The sequence below is a fragment of the Mustela erminea genome, chromosome 16 (genome assembly GCF_009829155.1).
Source record: "Mustela erminea isolate mMusErm1 chromosome 16, mMusErm1.Pri, whole genome shotgun sequence".
Taxonomy (NCBI): domain Eukaryota; kingdom Metazoa; phylum Chordata; class Mammalia; order Carnivora; family Mustelidae; genus Mustela; species Mustela erminea.
In genome coordinates, this window is record NC_045629.1 from 26,493,322 (window position 1) to 26,514,263 (window position 20,942).

The following is a 20,942-nucleotide window of genomic DNA, read 5'->3' on the forward strand; positions in this document are numbered from 1 at the left end:
CCATGAACAGAGTTCAGTTTTCCTCATGTTACTTAGTCCTACAAAAATGCAGGTGCAGATATTTTATTGCTTTTTAAATCTCACAAAGTACTAAAAGATTTGAATAAGAAAAATAGTTCTGTTCCAGCAGAAATCATTTCATCCCAAGGAAAATTTTCCTCTCATTATTCCAGCAAATGAACAATAAAAAAATACATGAAATCATAGTATCACCAAGTCTGAGAATACACCATCAAAAACTTGACCGTTTTCTTTCCTATAAGGCAGAATGGAGAGAAAAGATGTTTAAAAGGGGACTTTTAGTTAAATTATACTTTAAACATACGACTTTATCACATTAAGATCTAGAAAGAGCTAGGAAAATGATAATTTTCACTACATATAGTGACTCCTTGAGTTTTGTTTGCCTAGAGTTAATTTTTTGTCGAGAATTTCCCAGCTGGGCTATGCTATTTGTTTTAAATTGATTGTGTGTTCTATATGGAGCTATAACAGAAAACTGGGAAACCAGATCAATTTAGGGACCGGAGAGCTACCAGAGAAGAGATATTTATATTAATTTAAGAGACTTAAGCCTGTAAGCCTTTCCTTCAATATGTCTAATGACTTAATTCAACAAATATTGACTGAGTTGTTCTCATTTGAAGAGCGCTTGCTTTACTACCCTGGGAGAAGCAGAGTTAAACAGAATAAAAGTCTTTCATTTCAGCTGCCTAAAAGAATATTGAACTGAAGCAAGAAATGTGATTAAAAAAACACAGTGTAAGGAAGAAATGTTTACCAAATAGAAATTATCAATCAACTATTATTTAATATTCATCATCAATATTTCTGAGATTCAGACTTAAAACAGTTACTAACATATTCTTAAGGAAAAGGAATAGAAATTAGGAGACATTTAAGGAAATTTAATTCTTCCTGCTTTTACTTGACACAGAAACGATTAAGGAGAAAACAGAGCAAAACAAAAGTAGGATTACAGGTTTTCTTTTATACCTGAATGATTTAAAAATGTATGCCAACATTAAAACACACCTTGAAGAATTCTAGTAAATTGGTCAGCAAGCATTTCAGTGATAAAAATGCTGATAGTATAAGTGCAAATAACAGACAAAAAAATGAGTGAACCTGATGGATTGATTCATTCCAAAGAGATGAAATTATTAAAAGATCAAGTGCAAAGGGAAAAGTCTATAAATATTGATGTGTCTCTTACACCGAGAAAAAGCAGAAAGACACATGATAGCTCTGAGAGGGATGACTAGTAATTGCAAGAGGCATATAAGGCAATAAATTATAGCAAATAAGTAGATAACATTTCTCAGATTAAACCTCAATTGTGGGCTGAAACAAATTGGTGTGGTACAGGAGGCATGACTTCAAGAATTTTTTAGAAGAGAACTGCTACATGAGGCACCATAACAGATCAAATTGCTCTTGTTATGGGAAGTACATTCTGCTATAGAATAGTTTCAGTAAAGCAGGGGAAGTTTTTTTCTCCTCCCAAACTGTCCAATAGAAATACGCATCTGAAAAATGTGGCTCTGGAAGAGAGACTAAGCAAATGTAGAAATAGGAACATCAACATTAAATTCATTATCCACAATTACAAGAAACCACTATTTCAGTAATCATAATAGTAATAAAACACTTTCTATGCTTTATTTGTTTATGCAAATAGAATCAGGCATAAGTAGAAATCAATACAAATGGCTAGATACTATTGGTAGTTTGATTCAGCAACTAAAGATTAAATTATTGAAAGATCTAGTGCAAAAGGAAAAAAATCCATAAATATGTATGTATTCTGCTACAGTATAGAAAACACCAGTAAATGACTAAAGGCAATGTGAAGGAAGTATTCATTTCTGATGTGGAGTTCCATAAGAACAATCTCAAGAAAGAATAAGGTGATAACGGAGTTGGATTTCAAAAGATAGATCTGTTTGCAGAGAGGAAGAGGATAAATCTAGTACTAAGAAATGGAGACTTTGATCAACAAAACAAGATTGGATGAGGTGTGTGGGAAGCCCATATGTGGGCCAATGAGTGAAAGTAGAGAAAACTGCACATAATGTGGTAGATAGTCTAAAATACAGCGACAACAGAGGAGTCCGAAAATTTGAGTTTAATTTAAACTACTCAAATCTGTGGTGCTTTGATTTGGTAAGCTGTATCAGTACATCAGGAGGATCCAGGCTGTGGTAAAATTTAAAGTCGGGAGCAATGGTTTTACACTCTGGAGGTTTGCTGGGTTTGCCATGGGACCCCAGCATTAGCTATTTTAATTAGAATAATGTGCAACCTCGAGGGAGGAGAAATTAGAAGGGGCTAGGAAGGCTGTCAACAGCCAAGTGAAGCAAGTTTGTTTTCAAGGAACAGTGTGAAGACTGAAAAACATATGGTTGTCCTTGCTTTCATCTAAGTACACTAAAAACTGGTTTTACGATAGCAAAACTAAATTTTGTACACAGTGGCAGATGGAAACCCTAATGGGCTGCCTGCTTTGGCAGGATGTATTTGAGTTGAGTTTGGATGATATCGTATATGTGAAGGGTATTGAGTGGTTACAGATAAAAAAACTCAGTAAAAGAAGGACTGAAGGAGGGTTGGATGATCTCAGGTTGTATTTAGGGAAAGGACTACTGATACCATATCGAAACCCAAATGCCTGCCAGTGGTCATCTGTAGGTTGTTTTCTAAGTATCTTAGTTTTAACACATCTAAACGTAAGCTTCTGTGTTTTCTCCCAAACTGGGTCTTTTCTTCATTTTAGTTATAGGTACCTGGCTGCTCAAGTCAGAAATTTAAGAGCACTCTTTGATGTTTCCACCTTCCTTACTACTTCCATTCTCTTCATCAGCAAGTCCTATCAATTTCATCTACGAAGTGCTCCTGGTTTCCATATACTTCCATCTTTATTGTCACTCACTTGTCCAAGCCTCCATGTTCTCTGGAGTAAATGATTGCCCGTCAGGCTCTTCACTTCTCACCCTTTTCCTAACCCATTCCCCATGGATTGGGTTGATCAGTTACAATTATAAATCAGATCCATTTGCTAATCTGCTTAAAATAAGTTCAAAAATTTAAAAATTAAATTTCTCAGTATGGTCTTTGATGTTCTGCATGATTGACCCTGTCTGCCCCACAAGATGTTTTGGATCATTGTTCTCCATGCTCACCATGCTTCAGGCACGTGTGTATTTTTCAGTTCTTTAATCACACCAGATCATTTCTCAAATTGGGGCCATTGTAGCCTTTTGTATATAATTTTTTCATCATGTTACTAGGCCAAAAGGGAGGCCTAACAGTTTCATTTATTAAGGAGTCATGACCAAATAACTTGATAAGTATTTATGTCCTAACAACTTATTAGCTGTTTAAAAAATACACATAAATTGAAAGAAAAGAATTTATTTCATTCTTAACCACAATTATTAATGAATGGGACATGTGTACCACTTTTCATAGCACAAATTCTCAAACTTTGGAATCAGATTGAACACTGACAAACTCATATTTAATTCCACAAAATCTTTTGTGTGGTACTTGCTTTTTGCTGCAGCACCTGCTGGAATTTTTAGAAATCCGTTTTACAAAGATAATCATGTCATGAAAAGAAATGTAATGTGATCTAATATTGAAACTGCCAACTATCTAGTGTTAGTAACTGGCCTTGTGTTTCAAGGATATTAGGTATCATTGTCTTTGCTCTTGAAAATTTATCTCAGAACATCCTTGTTGAGTTCAACTGTGGTGCCCTAGGGTATCTTGGCATACCATTTGGGAACCAAAGCTCTAGAGGATTTGAATAGAACAGTGACCTGACCTAAGATTTTTTTTTATTTTATTATATTTTATATTCTTTTTACTGAAAGAAAAAAATTTTTATTGTTTATTTTAATTCAGGTAGAGTTAACATACAGTGATATATTTGCTTCAGGTGTACGATATAGTGATTTAGTGATTCTCTATATTACTCCGCGGTCATCAAGAAAAGTATACTCTTAGTCCTCATCATCTATTTCACTCATCCCTCTATCCACTTCCACTCTGGTAACCACAGAGTCGGTATTTTGTTTGTATCTTCTTTCTCCTTTATTTATATATGTTAGTTTCTTAAATTCCATATAAGAGTGACATCAAAAGGCATTTGTCAGGACGCCTGGGTGGCTCAGTTGGTTAAGCAGCTGCCTTCGGCTCAGGTCATGATCCCAGCATCCTGGGATCGAGTCCCACATCGGGCTCCTTGCTCAGCAGGGAGCCTGCTTCTTCCTCTGCCTCTGCGGGCCATTCTGTCTGCCTGTGCTCACTCTTTCTCCCTCTGTCTCTCTGATAAATAAATAAAATCTTTAAAAAAAAAAAGACATTTGTCTTTTTCCAACTGGGATTTCACTTAGGATAGTACTCTCTAGCTCCATCCATGTGTCTGCAAATAGCAAGATTTCATTCTTTTTATGGATGAGTAATTTTCCACTCTGTGTGTGTGTGTGTGTGTGTGTGTGTGTGTGTGCATGTATCATCTCATTTATCAAATCATCAAAAAATACTTGGATTGCTTCCATATTATAATATTGTAAATAATGTTGCAAGAAACATATGGGCACATGTATCCTTTTGAGTTATTGTTCTCATATTCTTCGGGTAAACACCCAGTAGTGTGATTGCTGGATCATAAGGTAGTTCTATATTTAATGTTTTGAGGAACAGTCATACTGTTTTCCACAGTGGCTGCAGCAGCTTGCATTCCCACCAACAGTGCAAGAGATTTTTAACAGAATCACTTTGGCTATTGTGAAGAAAATACTGAAGGGGTAAAGGTAGAACCATGACTGGTTAATAGCCTACTGCAATAGCTGACAGCTAATGCTGTGGTCATCAGACCAGAGAGGTAATAGTGTCAGTATGAGAAGAAATGCTGTATTTCAGACTGTGCTTATAAAAATTGGATTCCAGCTACAGAGGAAAGAGAGGAAATAGGGATCACTCCAAGTTTATTGGTTTAAGTAACTGGAATAATAGACCAGCAATCTTAAAGAGGGTAGAAGATGAGGAACTCAGTTTTCTACATGTTGAAATTGAGATGCCCATTGGATATCTACAGAGAAAAGGTAAATAGGAAATTAAGGTTTGGCGTTCAGGGGAGAATTCTGCTCTGGAGATAAACATTTGATGATGGTGGTGTATTATCATCCTCTATTTACAGGCAGGGGACTAGAGAGTTCCAAGGAATCATTATACAGAGAAAAAGTTGCAGGCGATAAAAAAGTATGTTAATATATATATTAAATATACTTTTTTCTACGTGGAGGGGAAAACTGATGCTGGTGCTGGTCAAAAAGAATTGCTGACACAATAATCTACAGGAGAGGAGAGATCATGGAATCAAATCTAGAGGTCTAGTTAGGAGATGGTATTAGTTGCTATCCATAATAATGGGGAGAGGGTAGGGGCTAAGAAAAATGGAAGTGTGGTTGTAAGTTCTTCTCTAAACTTGTTTTTTCTTTTCAAAGAATTATAAACAAAGTCATCACCTGAGAGTAACAGAAGTGGGAATGATGTTGGAATTTTGAAGAGGGAAGTTATGAAACGGCCAAGAGAGAAGAACAAATGGAATAGAGTAAGTCACATTGTTGGGGAGCATTAATGGTTGATAGGAGGTTAGTGATCATGAACCAAAATGAGAGCATTTAGGTTTTATGGTTTCCAGAGCCAGGTTTGTCTTTCCTGGTGCAATAAGTAGACAGCTATACTTAACAAATGTGCTTTTCAAAGTATGGTGAAGAAAGAGAGGGTAAAGGACTTAAGGGTATATTTAAGGTAGTAACTAGAATAACTGATCCTGGATTTTAAGGTGATTAAGGACAGTAAAGATGTTAGAAAGGTGAGGATCAATGAAACAGTAGTAGAATCAATAGTTTGTAAAACCTCGTGAGTTCAAAGAATTATTGGAGTAAGGGCACTGAAGAAACTACTGGTCAAAGAATAGGTTCTTGAAGTTAAGATTAAGGCAAAGTTACAATTGTAGTAAATTACAAGGTAGAAGTTCATCCATGGAGCCACTGATTTAGTGTGTTAAACAAAATATTTGGTGAAGGCAAGGTCTGGGAACTGCATTAAAATGATCATTAATTTGTACTTGCTTTTATTTCTGGCTTTTGATTCATTCTTAGGAAGGCCTTTAATATTCAAATTTTATAAAATAATTCTATATTTTCTTGTTACTTTTAGGGTTTCATTTCTACATTTAATTATTTCATCTCTTAAGAATTCTTCTTGAAATATGATTTGAGATACCAATATAATCTTTTTTTCTTCAGATATACACCTAGTTGGCCCAATACCGTTTCTTTTTTTTTTTTTTTCAATTTTATTTATTTATTTGACAGAGAGAGAGAGGGAAGCAGGCTCCCCACTGAGCAGAAAGCCTGATGCGGGGCTCAACCCAGGACCCTGAGATTATGACCTGAGCCGAAGGCAGAGGCTTAACCCACTGAGCTACCCAGGCAACCCCCAATACCATTTCTTGAGCAGTCTATCTTTTTAGCACTGATTTGAGAAAGCACCTTTAACATATATTAGAATTACACATGTATTTGGCCTCATTTAGACTTATTATTCTAGTTTTTAAAATTTATATACTCATATCATACTCTTAAAATTATTGAGACTTTATAATAGCTTTAATATCTGTTGAGGCTAAGCCACTCATTGCTTTTCTCTTTCAGTGGTTTCTTTACATATACATCTCCAGATACTCTGGAATCTGATTGTCTATTTAAAAATTATTAGCATTTTAATTGCAATTGTGTTATAAATTAAGGAGAAGTGACATTTTGAGTCTTCTCATTTATAACATGTCCATCTGTGACCCTTAGACATGCACTAGTTTGAATTTATAGGTCTAAGATATTTGATAAATTTATATTATTTCATATATTTTTCATCGCTAATGTGAAGGTGATCTTTTCTCCCATTATATATTTTGATTGTTTGGTCTTTGAATATATGATAACCACTGATTTCTGTGTACTTATTTTTTACCCTTGTGATTTTACTAATTCTCTTACTGTTTGCAATAATTTTTTGGTTGATTTCCATGTGTTTCAGGGTATTCAATCCTATCATTTTTAAAAAGTTTATCACCTTCTTTCCAAATTTTATATTTCCAAATGTTGTTATTATGTTGCTTATTTGTTTTTAATTGATTTGACAGCTAATTGGAGTAAAATGTTAATAATACAGATACTGATCATATTTTGTTTTCCTCTTGTCTCTAATAGTAATTCCTCAGTTAAGCAGAATGATGGCTTTAGGGAAAGACTATTTTTTCATCTCTACTGATACTATTAATGATTGGAAATCAAGAATGCTTTGAATTTTGTCTGTTTAGCATTTGAGGAGATGTTTATTTTTTCTCCTCAGAAATATTAATTTAATAAATTATATTAGGTAAATTATATTAATAGTTTCCCTAATTCTGAGCCATTTTGCATTATTGGACTAGATCTCACCTGATCTTAATGGATCATTCTTTCAATTACAATGTATTACATAGGTGATTTTATTATATTCACACAAAAAATTAACCTACAGTATGTATGTGTTGTTATTGTTTTTAGTGTCATCCAGATTTTGGTATCAATGCTGTATTTGCTTCATTAAAAAACTGGAATTTTCTTCCTTTTGAATACTCTAGAACAGTTTGTATGTATTAAAATTATCTAGTCTTCAATAGTTTGTTAGAATTCTTCTGTGAATCTTCTGAGCTTTATTTGGGGAGTTCAGGAGTTAGCATGTATCCTTATTTCTTCTGTAGATGTTACTCTGTTTAGTTTTTTTTTTTTTCCCCAGTTGTGGTAAATTATGTTTTCCTAGAAAATTATTCATTTCATCCAAGTTTTCTATTTTGTTTGCCTAGATTTGAGCAAAGTTTCTTATGATTCTTTTAATTTCCTGTTTTTAATGATTTTATGTTTTTCCTCCTTGTAATTTCATTTAACTCTATTTTCAGTTCTTTTTTTCCTGATTAACTTTGTTAGTGGTTTGTTTCATTGATATTTAAAAGATTAATCAGTTAATCTTTTTTTAAGCCAGTTTTCTAACAGAGCAAACCTTTTATTAATTTCTTCCTTCTGCTTTTTGTTGGTTTAATATTCTTTTTCTAAATTTTTGAGTCAGATTTTTCACTGATTAAATTTTTAATGCCAAAAATTTCCTTTAAAAACTGTTTTAGCTCAATTTTGTAGGCTTGATTTGTAGCATTTTCATTATTATTACTTTCTAAAAATTTATTTAAGAGTTTTAACATTTCTAGGTAGAAAAGCCTTTTATTATTTTATTTTATATTTAAGTTCTATTTTCATTCCATTTGAAAAAAGGTATATTCTCTATTTGTAAGATGGAGAGGTCAATAAATATCAATCAAGTCTACCTCATAATGATTTGGGTATTTTATTTTATTATTTTTAAATATTTTTATTTACTTACTTGACAGAGAGAGATACAGTAAGAGAGGGAACACAAACAGGGGGAGTGGGAAAGGGAAAAGCAGGCTTCCCACCAAGCAGGAAGCCTGATGCAAGGCTCAGTCCCAGGACCCTGGGATCACGACCTGAGTGGAAGGCAGACGCCTAATGACTGAGCCACCCAGGTGTCCCGATTTGGGTATTTTATATCTTTATTTTTTTTCCCACTCAGGTTTCATGAACCAAGAAGGGGAAATGCAAATCTCCTATTTTTAAGCATTTCTATTTAGCTTTGTATCTTTTATAATTTCTCCCTTATGGTTGTTGCTTCTATATTAATTGATATTCTTACCTGCAAATTTTAAAGGATTAAGTAGAATCTCTATCTGTTCTCTTTTACTGCATAGCAAACTACCTCAAAAGCTTGTGACTTAAAACAACCACTTTTTATTTAGTTCTCCATTCTGTGGGTCAGTTAATTTTATTCTTCATGCCTGGACCAGATCAGCTGATCCTGCTAGGTTCTCCCGTATGTCTACAGCCAGCTCATAGATTGAGTAGCAGCTGAAGCATCCAGGATGACCAGGTTGGGTATCCTTCATTATGTGCTGGTTAGCCTCTTGAGGTCTAGGCTGGGTCCTTTCACAATGTATCACCTTTGCTGTTTCCTATTGGTCAGAGAAGTTAACTAAAGTATTCCTTAGTTATGGCTATCCCAGAGTAGAGAAACAGACTCCATCTCTTGATGGGAGGAGCTATGAAGTACTATGGCCATTTTTGCAACCAAACACATTAACAGTGTGGTCACTGTACTTAGAATGAAGATTAGAGACAGTTTCTAGGATGACTATTCAGAAATTAGGAATAGTAGTAGTGTGGGCAGAGAAAAATTATCAGTAGAATGTGGAAAGTAAGAGTGAGAATTAAAAACTCTCTACGATTTCTTGCTTTGATTAAGTGTCATTGTTAAACTCATTATTGGTCATAAGGAGTGTATTGCTCCACAGATGCTCATACTTTCCCCACTCTCTTCTTCTATTCTCAAATATCAGAGTATATTTGCAGAATGGTGAAATTAGAAATCACTTAACTGAGTCACATTTTTAGAGGTTGAGTCTTGGAAGTTTAAAAAAATGATCCTCTACTATGGGATTTGCACTGTGTATCTTGCTGATGCCTGTGTTCCTTCTTCAGATGGAATAGATTTGGGTACCATGGTGGAAGTTGGCAGGACGGCAATTTGCCCTACATTTGTTTTAAGCCATTCATGTAAAGGAATTCATCCTGGATCAACTATAACTCCCTAAAAATCTAAGACTGGGTTCCTTGCTTGTAATAAACCATTTTCCACCCACTTTGTCCTGAGAAGAGACTGAGTGCTGACATCGTTATAAGTGCTTTCTGTATTTTAAATGATTTAATGATTTAATTATTTTAATAACCCATTTAGGGAGCTCATGGATTATCATTATCATTTTCATTTAACAGTTGAAGAAACTGAGATATTGGGAGCTTACCAAACTGGAGTCAGAATGCCTTATTTGCATTTTAGGTCTGCCACTGATGAACTGAGCTTCTCTTGGAACACCCACGATGTTGGTGTGTTAGTGGGAATAAAGCAAAGGTAGAGGAAATGGTTCCTATTCTCAGGACATTTTTCTTAGTCAAGGGTAGCTCTAAAATAAGGGACCCCTACATCCTACTTCAGCTCCAGGATGGCATTAGAAGAGCAGTAGTGTTGGCACTTTTAAAATGTTATTCTTAACATAGATCATTTGATATATCATTTCTGGTATTCCAGTCCTAAAATCTACTCTTTGACTATGTCAGTCTTTTCTGGTGAAGATCATGTTTTTATCTTTAAATTTTATTTATTTGGGGGAGAGAGAGAGAGAACACATGCACAAGCATGTGTATGGGGAGAGAGCACGGGGTGAGTGAGAGAGAATTCAGAGCAGACACCACACTGAGTGCAAAGCATGACATGGGGGGTCAATCCCAGAACCAAGATCAAAACCAAGAGTTGGATACTTAACCAACGGAGCCTTCCAGGTGTCCCAAAGATCATGCTTTAATATTTTTCTTCTTTTAACTAAAATCATGATTATTCCCCTCCATCAGTTTAATAAGTTTCTGTCTTATCTCAGATTGTTTTTTGTGTGCGTTGCTGCTCTCCACACAAGCATTCATTGTGGGCAATAATACCTCCCTTTCTGATAAGTTGTTCACCCCTTTGGCTTTATTTTTGTGTGACTGGATTTAGGCCATAGTTCAGATTTGCTCATTATTCTGGAAGCAAAAACTAGGAATTGGCTTCTCAGTGTACTATTAAATAAGCTTTTCTTCTTTTAAATAATTTTCCTATTGATAATACAAAACATGAATACACAATAGGAGAAGAGGAAAAAGCTTGAGAACTGCTGGGAAAATACCCAACCTTTTGTTTGTTATGTTTGGTGATGGAAACTGATTACATAACTTGCCATCATTTGTTTCACACAGACTAGAAAAAGGAATAAAACAATGGGGCTTTCAACATGGGAGGCTGTTCTTTATCAGTGGAGTCTAGAAAAGGAATTTTATGTAACAGAGACTATATTTTCAGTCTTGTGAGGTGAGAGGGGAATAAAGGAGGAGGACAGGGATGACAGGGGAAGGATTTTTTAAAATTACATTTCCCAAGTGTTTCTCAAGTTAAACTGAGGTTTACTGGGAGTAATGTTTTCTTCAGGGTCAAGTTACTTAATATTGGTACTATTTGTGTTATTTATATTTATATGTGGTTCTCAGCATCGGCATCAAACTTGTAAAAGTCCAAGATTCCTATAGGAAAAAATGGCAGGGCCCACCTGATAAGGAATAGTTTGATATTTGGCCTTCATGAATATATTAACAAATTATCTCTAGGCAGGAATCCACCAGGCTTTTCAGAGGCATTTCCTCCCTGTTTCCTCATCTGTTCTTGCGAAGTCACTGGGGATTTGTTTTGTTTGCTTAGTTTTCACATTGTATTCCAGATTCTGTGTGTGTGTGTGTGTGTGTGTGTGTGTGTGTGCGCATGGCATCAACTACTGGCCACAAATGAGTTATGTGGCATGGCTGAAAAATTAAAAAAAAAAAAGATCATTTCAATGAATGAGTATTCCTTTAACATGTAAACATACAAAAATACTACCTGGAATGGTTCTTTCTTCCTTTTTTTGATGTTGCTCATCAGGAAGCACTGTCTCAAGATTTCTCTCTCCACACACATGCATATGATGACCTCTCTTTCCTCATCCTAAATGAGAGGTGCATTCATGGGATAGAATAAACCGTTTGGTTCTGTGCCACTGGGCAGGGCCCACTCCTAGCAGAACTTTGATGTGAAATGACCTGATATTCATCATAGCCACTGTCCTTCTTGTACTCTCCATTCTTACAGGGGGGATAAGATAAACACATAATAACAGCAGGAAGTATATGATAAGAATAGACATTTAAATCATAGTTTTTCAGAAGAAGGCTTTACACAGAATTTAGACTTAGAGCTGAGTATTGAAGCATGGGTACTCTTCAGATAGAATGGCATTCCTTTTTCCTCCTTACTAAAGCCTACTCTTCAGAAACAATATTGTATAAGCCACCTATGTGTTGGGATGCATTTTTGAAGTTACGTTTTACAGAGTTACATACATTTAAAACAATGACTTCAGGTATATTGTAAGAAACATATTCTTAGAGGCATTACTGAACAGGGACTAGGGATTATTTTTAGACAGGAGGATCATCCTAGAACTTCTAAAATTATATTATATATATTCATATATATTTTATCAGCCTACAAGGGTCATGCTTACCCCTAGCCATACTGGATGAACAGCTTCCACCTAGGAGAAACTGGCAAGCTAATTCTTCCCTTTTGCTGAATTAGAGTCAGTCTCTTCTTAAAATGCAGTGAGTTCTCCTGTTGCTGAAGAGTTGTTTGTCCCAGGTCCATATTAAAGGATAGTAGGACTTCTTTCCTTCACAGTGGCTATAGACTTTAATAGAGTGAAGTGACTTAGAATATTATGAGGAATACATAAATACTCAGGCATATCTATATTGTTCCTTGTTCCTTGTAGGGAAGAGAAAATTAAGGTCAATATGGAATTGTTAAAAGTAATGTATTTGGGGGTGCCTGGGTGGCTCAGTCCATTAAGCATCTGCCTTTGGCTCCGGTCATGATTTCAGGCTCCTTACCATTGTAAACACACCCATTCATAAATAAGCTGACCAAATTACCACACTACTTGAAAGTCATCAATGGTACTCTACTGTCTACTAAATAAAGTTGAACTTTAATTTTCAATGTCCTTTGTAATTTCTTTCTTTTTGCTTCCACAGCTTAAAGTAGTACCCATCTCTTTCTTACTGTTTTTTAGTGATACAAAACTGAAAGCAATCTTGTGGTACAACTCTGCAACCAAAAAGAGAATTCCAAAGATTTCTAAATAAAATTCTCTTTGTCCTTTGGAGGGTAGCACAGCAATTTAATCAAGTAATTATTGACCACCTGAGTTTCACATTAGAGATTGTGACAGATACAAATAACATAAGGTGACATTTAGTCTTGGTTTGCCAGGGACAGCCCTTACTTGTGTCTGAAATCAAAGAACTATTACTAATATCTTCTTTTTGCTCTCATTTTGGATGAGAAATTACGTGAGCACCCATATAGGACACAATTATTGCTATTATAGAGAAATCATTTGGATATGCATGCAGGAAATTATTAAAGAAAAATACAAGATTTGACACAATCAAGCATTTAATTTTCTGATGGAACCCAAAATGTTGTATTCTTGAGGGACCGTGAGAGAGTTGAAGCTATTAGGAAAGGTTTTTAGTAGGAGGAACCTGAAGTCTGGATAGACAGAGAAGGAGGGTTGACATTCCTAGTGAGAAGCCATAGGGGTGGGAATATACATGATAATTTTGTGCTCCACTAAAGAAAGTGACTTGAATGGAGTGGGGAGAATGGTTTGTGAGATGAGGTATGTTACTTGATGGGGAAATTCTCCCTTTCCATAGCCTCACCTGAGAGAATTGTATTGAAGGGGAAATCCATCTTAGTTAGGCTCAGGTAGACTTCTGCTATCCCATGGGACACAGTTAGATGTCACAGACTAATCTTACTCTTGTCACAGGACTAATTGGATAGAAATAATTTCCTGCCAGAACCTGTTTTGTGTAAGATGATATGTATCTTCTAAGTCAATAACCTCTCGAGTTATTATTATTCCTTTATTTTAAATGAGAGGAGGAACAGAAATAAAAATACTCTGATGTGCTCCATGTGGTGTACTGCCACATTTTACAATGCATTCTTAGGCAATCAGTCTACGTTCTTGTCCCTACTGTATCTTGCACATTCATTACACAAAGCAAATATTTCTTTTACTCCTCTCTCTTCCCACACTGCAAATTTTGTATACTCAGGATCTTATTTTAATTATATTTTATCTTCAAATGCCTTGCATAATACACTCAATAAATAGTAAAAAGATGATGTTGATTTTCTGCTTTTGATGATTCAGTTTTCGGACAAAAAGGTCGAAAGATCCTCAAAAAAAACAGAGGAAAGGAATGTAATGTACTTTTAGGGCTAAACATGGTCAGGACTTATAAATGGCTTCTCTACTTAGTTCAGGATGTTTTGATTTTTGTCATGGATTTGACTATGTATAAAATTATTACCTGAAAGATGATAACCATAAGATGTCTCGTCTCTCTTCTCAGCAAAGACATGATGTCCCCTATTTGGATACTGATATATTTTACTCTTTTTAATGTTTGTTTCTAATATTACCTAAATTGACAGTCAATAAATATTAAAGTTTAGGTACAGAATTTGTCCTTTACTGCCCTCCCTAATGCTTATTCTTATTTTTATTCCCTAAGACCACAAACAGTCGTATTAGGAACTCTGATGGGCTTTGGAATCAGATGGACCCGGTTTAAATTATTCTATTTCACTAACTAGCTTTGTGATCACTTATAATTTCTTTTCTCCAAGCCTCCATTTCTGTTCTATAAAATGGGAACAATAATAGAACATATCTTATAGAGGTGTTGTGATTATTAAACAAAATATATATTTAAAAAGAATATTGTAGGGAGGTGATATCAAGATGGTGACAGGTCATTTCTGACTTCAGTTCCCCTTACAAGACAAGAAGCTAGAAATTAACCCTAGACAAGATACCACTGAAAATATCAGAACTTGGGGGTAAGGCTGAAACACCCGCCAGGAACACAATGACTGAGAAAGTCTTCATTAGAAGGGTAAGAGGAGTAGTTTTACTTTGCCCACATTGCCCCTTTCTCATGCTGGCATCGCACAGCACTGAGAAGGCTCTTTTAGGCCTATGGTTTTTCCAGTAGGAAAAGAGAACCCACAGTAGATATCCAGCTTCCCCGCATTGTAGGACACTTCCTTGGAAGCCTATTCAGGTTTCTCCCCACAGGGATCATAGGGAGAGTCTATAAGGGTTAATCACTGAGAATCAGATAGAGATGAAAGAAGAAGGTAGAGTTTATAGCACCCACCAATCATATATTAGTGGACCACACTCTTGCTTGCAGTGGCCCCAAGCAGAAATCCCAGCCAGCAGCTCTGCCCAACTGCAGAGTTGAGACGGTGGCGCCATCTGGCCAGGAGCTTGGTTAGCAGTTCTGTGTGATTTAGTTCCCCAGTCAACTAGCTATACCACCTGTGGAACCCATTCTACATGTTGGTAGAATGGAAATAAATTTGCAGCCCCGCTCAAATGTGAAGTATAGTCTCCAATTCTGCCTGATCAGAAAACCTGGCCAGAGAACCTGGGTATCTGTGGAGCCCATCCTTCAGTCCTGCTTGGGCAGAGAGCCAAATCAGCAACCCTTTCTAACTGTTGAGCCTCTAGCCCTGCATAATAAGGGATCCTAAACAGTGACCCTGGGAAGACTCAGAGCACAGTCTATGATATTGCCCAGCCATGGAGACCAGATTATAGCCCTACTCAGCAATAGATACCAACACATGGCCGTGCTCAGTTGCTATGGACTCACCCAGGCAAAAAGCCCAAGTAGTGATCCCTCCTAATCACAGAGCATAGTTTGGTACCCTACCTAACCAGAGTCTAGATTTTGACCCTACCTTACTGTGGAGCTTAGTTTCTAACACCACCCAACTGTTGGAAAACCTATCAGCACAGAGAGCCTGGCAAGTGACTTTACCTTACAACAGAGCTCAGCCAACGTTAACCTATCACAGGGCAGCTGTAGCACTGCCCAACTTTAGGTCACAGTCTGTGGCCCCACCTGAACACAGAGCAAGGCCTGAGGCCCCTGTCTGATCATGGAGCTCTTCTTGTGGCCCTGCATGAACACAGATAGGTAGCATAGCCTGAGGCCTCACCCAACCAGAAGCATTTGTGGAGTCTAGCTCAAAGCCCTGCCCAACTTCAGAGTCCAACCAGTAACACTGCTCTGCCAGGGAACATAGCCTGCAACTTTGCCCAACTACATGTGAATATAGAACCTAGCTAGTAAAGCAGAACCAGCAGCCCTGCCTGATTAGACAGCTCACCTAGTGGCTCCACTTGAACATGGAGCTCAGCCAGCACCACCATTTCCCACCTTAGACAATAGGCAGTAGCCTTGCTTAACTGGAGACCCCAATATGAAACCACACTTACTTGTGAATCCTGCCAACTGACTCGTGGAATGCTGCATGCTGAGCTGATTCATGAAGGTCTTTTACTGTCATAACAAATCTGTAAAGTCAGGAAGAGGAGATTGCTTATTCAAGTGCATATATAGCAATGCAAAGATATGGGATCATGAAAAATCAGGTAAATGTTATACACCAAAGGAAACAAATAAAACTGATAACTGACCCTAAAGAAATGGAGATCTATGAATTTGGAATCTCTGAATTTAGAATATCATCTTTCTTTAAATTTATTTTTATTTTTAAATTTTTATTTATTTTTTTAAACATTTTTTTCAGTGTTCCAAAATTCATTCATTGTTTATGCACCACACCCAGTGCTCCATGTAATATGTGTCCTCCACAGTACCCACTACCCCCACCTCCCTTCCAACCCTCAGTTTGTCTCTCAGAGTCCATAGTCTCTCATGGTTTGTCTCCACCTCCAATTTTCCCCAACTCACTTCTCTCCATCTCCCAGTGTCCTCTGTGTTATTCCTTATGCTCCACAAGTCAGTGAAACCATATGATAATTGACTCTCTCTGTTTGACTTATTTCACTCAACATAATCTCTTCTAGTCTCATCCATGTTGATAAAGAAATTCAGTAAATTGGGGCAGCTGGGTGGCTCAGTGGGTTAAAGCCTCTGCTTTCAGCTCAGATCATGATCCTGGGGGCCTGGGATTGACACCTGCATCAGGCTCTCTGCCCCATAAGCAGCCTCTTTCCTCCTCTCTCTCTGCCTGCCTCTCTGCCTACTTGTGATCTCTGTCTGTCAAATAAATAAAAAAAATCTTAAAAAAAAGAAATTCAGTAAACTACAAAAATGTACAGACAACTAAATGAAATTAGGAAAATAATGCATAAACAAAATAAGTTTAACAACAAAATAAAAGCCGTTAATAAAAAAACATAAACAAATCTTAGAGCTAAAGACTCCAATGACTGTATTGCAGATATTAACAGAGAAATTAAATAGCAGACCCAACAAAACAGAAAAAAGAAGTTATTGAATTTGTAGATAATTGAAATTATCCAGTTAAGTGTACAAAAAGAAAAAAGAATGAAAAAGAGAAAGATTACAGGAGTTATGGAATACAATAAACAGAAATCATGTACACATTATAGAAAACCAGACTAGAGGAAAGGATAAAGTCTATTTATTTATTTATTTATTTATTGTTTGGGTTTTTTTTATTTTTTATTTTTTATAAACATATAATATATTTTTATCCCCAGCGTTACAGGTCTGTGAATCGCCAGGATTACACACTTCACAGCACTCACCATAGCACATACCCTCCCCAACGTCCATAACCCCACCCCCCTTTTCCCAACCCCCCTCCCCCCAGCAACCCTGAGTTTGTTTTGTGAGATTAAGAGTCACTTATCGTTTGTCTCCCTCCCAATCCCATCCTGTTTCATTTATTCTTCTCCTACCCCCTTAACCCCCCATGTTGCATCTCCACTTCCTCATATCAGGGAGATCACATGACCGTTGTCTTTCTCTGCTTGACTTATTTCGCTAAGCATGATACGCTCTAGTTCCATCCACGTCGTCGCAAATGGCAAGATTTCATTTCTTTTGATGGCTGCATAGTTTTCCATTGTGTATATATACCACATCTTCTTGATCCATTCATCTGTTGATGGACATCTAGGTTCTTTCCATAGTTTGGCTATTGTGGACCTTGCTGCTATAAACATTCGGGTGCACGTGCCCCTTTGGATCACTACGTTTGTATCTTTAGGGTATATACCCAGTAGTGCTATTGCTGGGTCATAGGGTAGTTATATTTTCAACATTCTGAGGAACCTCCATGCTGTTTTCCAGAGTGGTTGCACCAGTTTGCATTCCCACCAGTGTAGGAGGGTTCCCCTTTCTCTGCATCCTTGCAAGCATCTGTCATTTCCTGACTTGTTAATTTTAGCCATTCTGACTGGTGTGAGGTGATATCTCATTGTGGTTTTGATTTGTATTTCCCTGATGCCAAGTGATATGGAGAACTTTTTCATGTGTCTGTTGGCCATCTGGATGTCTTCTTTGCAGAAATGTCTGTTCATGTCTTCTGCCCATTTCTTAATTAGATTATTTGTTCTTTGAGTGTTGAGTTTGCTAAGTTCTTTATAAATTTTGGACACTAGCCCTTTATCTGATGGATATGAAATCAATGCACAGAAATCAGTTGCATTTCTCTACACCAACAACAAGACAGAAGAAAGAGAAATTAAGGAGTCAATCCCATTTACAATTACACCCAAAACTATAAGATACCTAGGAATAAACCTAACCAAAGAGGCTAAGAATCTATACTCAGAAAACTATAAAGTACTCATGAAAAAATTGAGGAAGACACAAAGAAATGGAAAAATGTTCCATGCTCCTGGATTGGAAGAATAAATATTGTGAAAATGTCTATGCTACCTAAAGCAATCTTTGCATTTAATTCAATTCCTATCAAAGTACCATCCATTTTCTTCAAAGAAATGGAACAAATAATCCTAAAATTTATATGGAACCAGAAAAGACCTCGAATAGCTAAAGGAATATTGAAAAAGAAAGCCAAAGATGGTGGCATCACAATTCTGGACTTCAAGCTCTATTACAAAGCTGTCATTATCAAGACAGCATGGTAGTGGCACAGAAACAGACACATAGATCAATGGAACAGAATAGAGAGCCCAGAAATAGACCCTCAAATCTATGGTCAACTAATCTTCGACAAAGCAGGAAAGAATGTCCAATGGAAAAAGGACAGCCTCTTCAATAAATGGTGCTGGGAAAATTGGACAGCCACATGCAGAAAAATGAAATTGGACCATTTCCTCACACCACACATGGAAATAGACTCAAAATGGATGAAGGACCTCAATGTGAGAAAGGAATCCATCCAAATCCTTGAGGAGAACACAGGCAGCAACCCCTTCGACCTAGCCGCAGCAACATCTTCCTAGGAACATCGCCAAAGGCAAGGGAAGCAAGGGCAAAAATGAACTATTGGGATTTCATCAAGCTCAAAAGCTTTTGCACAGCAAAGGAAACAGTTAACAAAACCAAAAGACAACTGACAGAATGGGATAAAGTCTATTTAAACCAATAATGGAGGACAGAAAGTCTATTTAAAGCAATAACGGCTGAAACCTGGGGAAAGAAACAGACATCCAGACTTATCAGCCCAAAAGATTCCAAACAGGTTGAAGCCAAAAGGGCCACAAAGAAACACGTTATAATTAAATTATTAAAAGTCAAATATAAAAGGAAAAATTTTAAGCAGTAAGACAAAATTTACTCATTACATACAGAGGAGCCTTCGTAAGACTATCAAAATAAACTTTGCAGACCAGGAGAAAGTAGAATGACATATTCAAAATACTGAAAGAAAAAACTGTCATTAAAAGACTACATCAAGGAAAGCTGTCCTTCAGAAATGAAAGAGAGATAAAGACTTTCCCAAACAAAAACTGAGAGAGTCTGTCACCACTAGAATCACTTTATAAGAAATGTGAAAGGGTGTTCTTCAAACTAAAATAAAATAATAGTAATTAATATTATAAAAACATATGAATGTATAAAACTTACTAGTTAAAGTAAATATGTAGTCAAAGCCAGATTCTCTAACATTATAATGGTAGTACATAAATATCAACTTGAAAACTTAAAAAACAAATGTATTAAATATAACTATACTATAATAACTTGTTAGATACATCATATTAAAAATGGAAATTGTAACATGAATAACTAAAATAGGAGGTAAAATATAAAGTTTCTGTATGCTATTGAAGTTCTTACAGCTTAAAAGAAGTAAGAAAAGAAGAAGGAACAAAGGATCTGCAAAAAAGTAAAAAAACTGACAAAACAGACTTTAAGTTAAAAATGATTGATGACAAAATAGGTGTGAAGCCAAAAAAAAAAAAAAAAGATTGATGACAAAGAAGGCAATTATATAATAATAAAGGGGTCAATCCATCAAGAAGATGTAATACTTGTAAGTATTTATGAATCCAACATCAGAACACCTAAATATACAAAGAAAATACTGAGAAATATAAATAAACTATACTAATAAACAATACAATAATAGTCAAAGACTTTAATACATTACTACCAATAATGATAGATCATCCAGAGAGAGAACCAGTGAATTCGAACAACAATATAAAGCAAATGGAAATAACAGACATATACAGAACATTCTATCCAGGAACAGAAAGCTGCACATTCTTCTTGTAAGGACCCAGAACATATATAAATCTATATAAATTACATAACACTTCTGAATAACAAATGGATCAAGGAAGAAATCAAGAAGAAAATAAAAAGATTTCCTGAGAAAAAGAAAAATAGAAACACAATATACCAAAATTTATGGGTTGTATCAAAAGCAATTCTAGAGGGAAGGTGAAAGCTATAAACACATACATCAAGAAAAAAATTAAGATTTCAAATAATTTTACATCATGCCTTAAGAAACTGGAAAAGGAAAAATGAGCTAAGCCCAAAGCTAGCAGATGGGGGGAGGAATAATATAAATTAGAATAGGAATAAATGGGTGAAGACTGAGCAAGATGATGGAAGAGTAGGAGTTTGAAATGTCCTCATGTCCCAGGAGTTCAGCTAGATAGTTATCAAACCATTCTGAATGCCTACAGACTCATCAGGAAATAGAAGAGAAAAAGATCAGCAACCCTAGGAACAGAAAATTGACCACTTTCCAGAAGGTAGGACATGTGGAAAAGTGAATCTGAAGTGATG

At 36.1% G+C, this 20,942-nt stretch overlaps 2 long non-coding RNA genes across 2 annotated transcripts in view; one reads left to right on the top strand and one right to left on the bottom strand.

The window, feature by feature from the left end:
- Nucleotides 1-20,942, top strand: part of LOC116575183 — a 45,266-nt gene that overhangs the window by 11,737 nt on the left and 12,587 nt on the right. Inside the window, exon 2 of the long non-coding RNA XR_004279639.1 lies at nucleotides 5,514-5,620. This is a non-coding gene — a long non-coding RNA (uncharacterized LOC116575183). The remainder of the gene's footprint in view (nucleotides 1-5,513; nucleotides 5,621-20,942) is intronic.
- On the bottom strand, nucleotides 11,472-16,248 carry LOC116575184. The gene is made up of 2 exons (XR_004279640.1): nucleotides 16,172-16,248; nucleotides 11,472-11,748 (listed from the first exon to the last, which is right to left on the bottom strand). It is a non-coding gene; the product is annotated as an uncharacterized LOC116575184 (long non-coding RNA).